Source organism: Aquarana catesbeiana, linkage group LG04 (genome assembly GCF_042186555.1).
Source record: "Aquarana catesbeiana isolate 2022-GZ linkage group LG04, ASM4218655v1, whole genome shotgun sequence".
Classification (NCBI taxonomy): Eukaryota; Metazoa; Chordata; class Amphibia; order Anura; family Ranidae; genus Aquarana; species Aquarana catesbeiana.
Genome location: NC_133327.1, coordinates 217,683,811 through 217,693,415, shown reverse-complemented (window position 1 = coordinate 217,693,415; position 9,605 = coordinate 217,683,811).

Genomic DNA, 9,605 nt, shown 5'->3' with positions numbered 1-9,605 from the left:
ATTTGGGTGCAGGGTTCCCCTTAATATTCATAGCCCATTACCAGGGCCTGGTAATGGGCTGGGGGGGGGGGGGCAACATTACATTACAGCTGCAAACAGTTTTAAATGACTTTTATTCCTTTAGAAATGTAATTTTGTGCAGGACTGTTCTAAACACGGGAAAAATGCGCCACTTTACAGGCATACTATAGTCACCCCCAGGCTCGATATTTAAAGGAATATTTCACTTTTATTGTTTCACTTTAAGCATTATTAAAATCACTGATCCCGAAAAAATGTCAGTTTTCGAAACTTTTTTTTTGCATTGATACCCATATAGATGTCCCCTGGGGCAGGACCCGGGTCCTCAAACACTTTTTATGACAATAACTTGCATATTAGCCTTTAAAATTAACACTTTAGATTTTTCACGTTCGAGTCCCATAGACTTTAACGGTGTTCGCCTGTTCGCACAAATTTTTTGCCTATTCGCATGTTCTGCCCCAAACCGACCTGGGGGGTGTTTGGCTCATCCCTAGCGGGGATGTAATGGATTTTTTTCCCGGCAAAGCAGGCCAAGGAAATCCATGACATCCCTTAGTAAAAGCACCACACATAGTACACAAAAATACTGACTAGGCACACATTTAACCCTTTGATCCCCTAGATATTTAACCCCTTCCCAGCCAGTGTCATTAGTACAGTGACGGTGCATATTTTTTAGCACTGGCCACTGTGTTAGTGTCACTGGTTCCCACAAAGTGTCAAAAGTGTCAGTTAGGGGTTTATTAACTAAAACTAGTCACATTTCTGCAGAGAAACCAATCAGCTTCCAGGTTTTATTGCTCAAACTTAATTAAACAAGCTGAGGTTAGAAGCTGATTAGTTTCTCTGCAGAATTGTGACTAAGTTTGCACTCTCTAGCTTTAGTAAATAAACCCCTTAGTGTCAGATTGTCCACCGCAATATTGCAGTCCCGCTATAAGTCACTGACTACTGCCATTAATAGTATAAAACAAAAAAAAGAATTCCGGTATATATATATATATATATATATATATATATATATATATACCATAACTTGTAGACACTATAATTTTTGCGCAAATTAATCAATTCAATATATGCTTTTTGGGATTTTTTACCAAAAATATGCAGCAGAATACCTATTGGCCTAAATTTATGAATACATTTTATTTTTAACATTTTTTACTATTAATTATAGCAGAATTAAAAAAAAATATTTATTTTTTCAAAATTGTCAGTCTAAAATGTTTGTTTATAGAGCTAAAGGAAAAAAAAAAATGAAGATAAAAAAATATCACCAAAAGAAAGGTCTATTTGTGGGGAAAAAAATGGCCTGGTTCTGAAGGGGGGTAAATATTCCAAAGGTCAAGTGGTTAATGAGAAACAAGCGACTCTGTAAGTTTGTTGTTGTTATTACATTTTTTTGTAAGCCTTTTTGTGCGAAACTTTAAAAACTCAATAAAACATATCTTCAAATTAAATTGTGCATGCATGGATGCTGATTTTATAAATCTATGCATATTGTGGCTTTCTCAATAGATTTCCCAGCTGCTATGCAGGCTCAATACAGGCCCTAGGATTCTCAAAAATTTCTTAGTTTGATCTCTTTTAAAGGGGATAAATAGGCATAAAGGGGCAGAGACCATCATTGCACAGAACAATGTGGTTCCTCACAGTTTTACCCTGTGTTCTCCCTTCTCATTTGGTAAATGTCTGCCTTACTAAAACCGGTAACAAGTGGCTAAAGACCCAGTGGTGCCCCCTCTATCAGCAGCCCTGGGAGCGGGTACCTGATTTTGACAGCTACCCTATGTCTGCTCTGATCACCTAGTTCTCCTCCCCTCTCCCTCCCCACTCTACTTGGGCAGAGTCTATCTTTCCCTGAGCTTTGTGTGGTTCTACATCCTGAGCTCTGGTGTAGACATGGTATCACTTTTTTAGCTAAGATCTTAACTGATGGCCAACTCAAATCCTTTTTGGATGTGGTCACCAGATAATTTGGTATAATATCTGTTCTTACAGATAACTGTTTGGCTTTTGCTATTGTTAGAGCTTCTCCCAAACAAATGATTTTGGAATTTTACATCCCTTGGCCAGGTATAAAATATAAAGGTTTTGTGGGAGGCTGATTTAGGTCCTATTGATGATTAAATTTGGGAAGAGGTTCTAACCAGCCGCTGATGGGTCTCCCTGAAACCTACTGATAATCCCATCTATTTATACTTTATCATACCTTTTTTATGCCAATATGGTTAGCGAGATATAAACAGTATAATAATTCATTATGCTCTAAAAGACCTTGGCACCTCTTTTCACTTGATCTTGTCGTACCCACAGATACAGGCTTACTGGAAGCAAATAATAACCTTTTTCGATAATGTTGTAAGTTCCCGTTGACAACTAGACCCTCAGCTATGCTTGCTGGGTCCTCTTAAAGTGCCTACTTTACAACAATGGTAAGCCAAGATTAATAAAACACTCCCATGTAGGAAACTGATCTATAACCACAGAAGTTGAAAAAATTTCAGAAAATTTTGCGTATGTGGCAGGCAGAGTATTCTAATTGATTAGTGGCTCTGTGTTTCTGCATGATGTACTTAGGTTGCTGTAGTATATACTCAATTGTGATCTGTTATGTACAGGCTAATGCCTTGTACACACGGTCGGATTTTCCGACGGAAAATGTGTAATAGGACCTTGTTGTCGGAAATTCGGACCGTGTGTGGGCTCAATCACACATTTTTCATCGGAATTTCCAACACGCAAAGTTTGAGAGCTTGCTATAAAATTTTCCGACAACAAAATCCGTGTTTTACGTCACCGCGTTTAGAACGATCGGATTTTCCGACAACTTTGTGTGACCGCGTGTATGCAAGACAAGTTTGAGCCAACATCCATGGGAAAAAATCCATGGATTTTGTTGTTGGAATGTCCGATCAATGTCCGACCGTGTGTACAGGGCATAAGGGTATAAGGTCATGTATATGTATGTGTAAGTTCCTCATATCCCTATATTTGAAATGGAGTGCAACACTTTTGGTTTAGGTTTTCAACTGATTATATTTGAATTATATCGCCTATATGCACATATTCCTGAGAACAGTCTGTTGTTAGGTCTCTCATATCATTTGTCTTCAGCAGTTTGACAACTTGCCAATATGTAATACATTCTTTCTGTGTATGCTGTATTACAAAGACCTTGTCTTATCTATTCCTTTGACTGAATATGTACGATATAGTTGTGTTTCTTTGTTAGAATTGACTTTTTTGTCCATTTCATTTCTAATAAAAACTATTTGGAATATGCTTTTATTGCCATATTGATTCCAGTGTAATTATTGTGAGAGTAGTAGAAGCAGTACCCCCTAGAATGATGGGACTGTAGTGGATCTGAACTGCCATATCTTGTGCCTGCAGCAGAAATTGAACAACCTTACATATGCTATTATGTGCATAGGCAAACTTCTGATGACTCCTTGTAAAGGAATGATTATCACAATGTGCAAAGTGTTTAACAGTGTCAAGTGCACAGTCATCATCATCATCTTGTATGCATGGAATGTTCCTGCGTGAGAAGAAGGTTTATTCAATATTAAAAGGGAGGCATGATTTTAATAATGCTAAAGTTAAACATTAAAATGTCCAGTTCCTTTAAATAACCTGCCTGAGGTATACCCTAAACCTGCCTATGAAGTGACTAATCTGTAGAATTTATTTAATCGACCACAGCAACACTGACCTGTACAAAGAAATTATCATTTTTTTTAAATGCCGGTAAATGACAACTCCCTCCCAGCTTGTTTCAGCATGGAACCCACCAAAATACATACCAGACCCTTAAGTGGATATTTTGGGGGCCTTTGGGGGGGTTCCCATGCACATTTTAATATGTTTAGTAAGTAGTCATGAGCTGAACGGATCTGGGTTTGGTTCGAATATGTTTCAGAGAACATCAGATAATAAAAAAAAGGTGGTGTCTCAAAAGCTGTATTTTTATTTGCCCTGGCCAATGCCAATAAACTTTAGTAAGATCAAAGGTGGTAATTTACCTGGGGAGACCCAACCTTTTAATCAACTTGTACATAAATAAATACAAGCTAACCATTGTAAGTACCCCTGCCAGTGTTAAATGGTTTGTCTCCACCCTCTAACTGATACAACTGCAGGTCAGCTTGATCTGTTGAAAAACAACAGACTTACTGGCCAGATCACCTGGTAAAACTAAAGGAAAGAAAGCCTAAAAAAGAAAACAAATGCAGCCAACACATCTACAAACTGATAAACTGCAATGTAATAAATGTTTGCTTTTGGGTTTAATACTGCTCTAAGAGCAGAGTATTGTAAAAACAATGAGTCAGAAAAAATATTGCTTTCTATTGGTCTTTGTACTTTGTAATGCCATCTTCCTTAGTGGTAAAACAGGCACACATCTTGCCAAAATGTGTGGCATATTATAATGGTTCTCATAAGCTTTTAGCAGGGTGGGTGATGTCAGACAAAGCCCATGATTCTTTGCTATAAAAATATAACTGGACGAAATTTGACAATTTAGGGCCATTTTTATTAGGGCTTTCTTCCCTTTAAACGTGTTCCTAGTAAATCTTTCAACAAATGAACACACAGCAGAATGAGAAGGAGCATGTTTTCTGTCTAAGATATGTATTTCACACCTAAGCCAAGCATACAACAGAAGCAGTTTATATAATGTTAGGCAAAGTCACACACACATCATATAAACTCATATGATAAAAAAAAGCTTCTTGCCAGCTGTGATGGTAATGCATTGGAAAATCATGCAAGACTGACTTGTTGGTCTGTTTAAAAACATCACCATTCTAAAAGTCAGTGTAAGATAATAAAAATAAGCTTAGATCACTATTGCATACTCATTTTAGACATATTACCAATGTAAACAAAAAGCTGGTAGTAATGAAAGTTTACACCTAAAATGTATGTCTTGGTCAAATAAATAAAAAATTATATTTAGTACATCTCTGCAGTAAGTGCACCTTCCCCATGTTTTATCCAATTAGAAATGCTTCAAGTACAGAAAAACATGGTATAGTCCTGCTCAGTTCCCTGCTGAACTACAGAGCACTTCCTCCCCAGAACATAAGGAGAAGGTATTCAAAAGTCTGGTAAGACACACAAACTTTTACATGCTCAACTGCAAGAAAGTGCACAAAGTTAAAGGAGTTGTAAAGTTTCAAGGTTTTTCACCTTAATGCATTCTATGCATTAAGGTGAAAAACCTTCTGTGCTGCAGCTGCACCCTAGAGCCTCCCTTTTTCTTACTTGAACCCGATCATTCCAGCATCAAGGACGAGCCCAGCAGCTGTCTTGGGTTCTCACTGGATAGATTGATAGCAGCGGGAGCCACTGGCTCCCGCTGCTGTCAAACAAATCCAGTGACACGGGAGCCGAGGCCAAGTCCTGCTGTCTGTGTCACTGGACACCCACACAAGTGCCCCCATGGAAAGCGGCTCTCCGTGGGGGCACTCGATGAAGAGGAGGGGCCAGGAGTGCCGGGGGATCCCAGAAAAAGAGGGTTGGGGCCGCTCTGTGCAAAACCCTTGCACAGAGCAGATAAGTATGACATATTTGTTATTTAACCGGTTCCCAACCGATGCATGCCGATGTACATCGGCAGAATGGCACGGCTGGGCAAATGGGCCTACCTGTACGTCCATTTGAATTCCCCACCGTGCCATTGCGTGCGCGCCGGCGGCGGCACGTGCGCGCGCCGGCCCGGGGGCTCCGTGAGTCGGGTCGCGGGTCCCGCGGATCGATACCCGCGATCGCCTCACGGAGAGGACAAACGGGGAGATGCTGATGTAAACAGCATCTCCCCGTTCTGCCTACTGACAAGTGTCACTCAATCTCTGCTCCCTGTCATTGGGAGCAGAGATCAGTGACATCACACACCAGCCCATCCCCCTGACAGTTAGAAATCACTCCCCTAGGACACACTTAACCCCTCCCCGCCCCCTAGTGGTTAACCCCTTCACTGCCAGTGTCATTTACACAGTAATCAATGCATTTTTAATTGCACTGATCGCTGTATAAATGACAATGGTCCCAAAAATGTGTCAAAAATGTCCGACATGTCCGCCATAACGTCGCAGTCACAATAAAAATCGCTGATCGCTGCCATTACTAGTAAAAAAAAAAATTTTAATAAAAATGCTATAAAACTATCCCCTATTTAGTAAACGCTATAACTTTTGCGCAAACCAATCAATCAATGCTTATTGCGATTTTTTTTTACCAAAAATTTGTAGAAGAATAGGATCGGCCTAAACTGAGGAAAAAAATGTTTTTTTATATATTTTTGGGGATATTTATTATAGCAAAATGTAAAAAATAATGCGTTTTTTTCAAAATTGTCGCTCTTATATTGTTTATAGCGCAAAAAATAAAAATCGCAGAGGCGATCAAATACCACCAAAAGAAAGCTCTATTTGTGGGAAAAAAGGACGTCAATTTTTTTTGGGAGCCACGTCGCACGACCGCGCAATTGTCAGTTAAAGTGACACAGTGCCGAATCGCAAAAAACGCTTTGGTCAGGAAGGGGGTAAAATCTTCCGGGGCTGAAGCGGTTAAAAAAAAAAACTAACCTTTACAATCACTTTAACAAAAGTTAGGAGAGCGGTCTTTGATTGATACAGATAGAAAATACCATTATTATAAGTCATGGCAAGCAAGGGTATGCTGAATTACATACCAAATTAAGCACAGCATACTATAAATAAGTACACAATGTGGAATATCAAAGAGCAAAAAACAAATATACAATATCTGATGTGGGTAGGAGATGGGTTACATCATGTACTACACCCCAATAATTAGACAAGAGGAAAATATAAACAGGACTTTTGAGGTGTGCCGATAACACTACGATATTCAGATATTCATTAAAAGTATCAATTCATTTAATTTTACAAACTTCATTAAAATTGTAGAAGACAAATAACCATATCATGGTTTCATTCTCCAGTAGTAGATTTAATTAACATTATCCATGCTACAATAATGTTACATTCTCAACATGTTTTGCCAGATACTTGGCTTTTTCAGGCGTTATTGTACTGTAAAACATTGTGCATGAAACAAACAAAAAATGAGAATCCATACAAATATAAATCAAACATTTTCAGTATGTACATTAAATTCATATTGGATTGGATATTGGATATTCATAGGCACTTACCTATTCATTAATTAACAGTATTTTCATTAAAGAAGGGGAACCATTTACTTCAAGGTTAGGATGTAAAGGAGAGGTACGAAGGTTACCATAGGAGGGATAACGAGTCCTGACTATAATGATAAAAAGAATTATATCAATTTTCATGAATCCTCCTTTATCTTATTGTACTTATATATTTAAATAGGGAAAAAAACCTTACTTAGTAGTGAATTCTTACACAAAGACCCTATGTGTAATAAGCCATCGGAGGGCACCAAAAGACCTTAAATTAGAGCAGAAATAGGGTGCTACAACCCAATATGTTCAGAAGATTGTTTAGAGCTGCCTTGGTGCAGAGAGGCAGTCGCACAGCTGCAGTAGCAATCATGAGAAAAGATGGTCCGCAACTCCTTGCTTGCTCTTCAAATCTTCAAAATGTATTGATCAGGGCTTTTTTTCTCAAACAATAGGCGCTGGAACTTAACCACGGCGTCACAAAACCCCTCCTCCTACACACACCCTCCAAATCACACCAAATAGTGGGTGTGTTCAGTCAAATTTCACGAAAACAGTAGGAGGGTCTTAAAGGGGCATTAAATACCAGGATTGCACTACATACAGAGTGCAGAGCTGTAACTTGTAAACACAGAAACCAGACTTCTGTGTTTACAAGTGATTATGGCGAGCAGGCACCAAAGGGTCTGAGCCAGAGGTGGTGGAACTGAGTTCCACCAAGTTCCCCCTGAAAAAAAGCCCTGGTATTGATTCTCCATAAAAGACACAGACAGCATAAGACCTTGCCTCTGCTAGTCAAGTTGTGGGCTAAATAAAGATATCACTATATGGTATAATAATAGTGTTAAATATTCCAGGGATAATATAAATAAATCAATACATTGAGTCCCATTAATCAAGTTTATAGTATTGATTTTCATTGACATAACATAAGTTACCAAAGAAGATAAAGATGGTAACGCATGACTAGCCTCTAATGGGTTTCACTTGGCATTTTGTCTTAAAGAGGAAGTAAACCCTGATGGGAACCAATACCTATAGGTAAGCCTTATTCTAGGCTTACCTATAGGTAAAAGTCACACAAAAGGGTTTACAACCACTTGAAGTAAGGAAAAACACAATACTCTATTAACAATTGGAATAAGTATTAACCCCCCAGTAATAGTTCTTATAAATCAGCATTTGGAATCAATAGTATTGTGACAGCCCTCTCATTTTACTTACTAGTGTTAGTATAGACAGATATATGCAGTAGGCTTCCATTTGGCTCTGGCAAAATAGCAGCCGAACCGCCAACCTTTTATCCCTCTCGCCCTGTCTGACGTCTGACATTCCCACAAAAGGGCCTAGGGAGGTGCCCCTGTTGGAAAGTCCAGAGTCGGCTGTGTCACCATGAACTGAGATGCAGCGCCACCTCAGGTCAGGGGTGCTAGGAGCATCACCAACCAGGATGTATGCACATGGCTTGGGTACTCCGGGAACACAGCAACACTACAGGCAGGAGGCTGGAACAACAATCCCACCATAGGTATCAACTCATATCTCGAGCAATAAAGGGCTAGAGCAAGGGTGGCAACACGCCAGTCTACAGAGCCCAGGACTAAAAATTGGAGCAGTGGGGGTCAAGGCAAAAACCCCAATTCTGCACCCTGGGCGTCCGTTTGGACACCATAAAACACCACAGCTTTGTCTGTCAAAAATAGAAAAATGCAAAAAATTGTTAAAGGGGCACTCTATTCATATCACTTATATCTCTTTTCATTAACATCCCCTATAGGTGAATTGTTATACACTTTATAATAAAGGTATAGTGCATAGGGCATTAGCTCCAAATTTGTACAATAGTGAATAAATTGTATTAATACATATTACATCTACATAAATGTTAAATGTACACATAGAATAAATAGTTATATAGGGATCACATATATTGTGGCCTAAATTTGGTGGATTATAAGAATGGTTTAAAACTCATATATTCGTTTAACACAGGGGGATCAGGTAAAACCCCCAAAAATAAATGTTTTACAATGTTCTTAGTGAAAAAGCTATATACTATATGTCCTTGCTGCCTAGGCTACCTTGTTCAGCATAGATAATATCAAATATAACACTCCCCCAAAAATATTTACATCCCACAGTTTTAAAGAAAAAAGACATGGTAAATGTCAAATTATACATAATAGTGAACTTGTGTTGGAAAACAGAAAAAGAACTTACTCATCCAGGCCTCAAGGCCCCTTATATTCTTCCAAACCTTCGAGAAAAGGCACCATCTCAGAAGAGAGCAGGTACATCTCACAGAATCAGAAGAAGAAAATAACTGTTGCAATTTACATGTATGTATCCACTTTAACAACCACCATTGCTGAATCAGGCACAACATATGCATGTA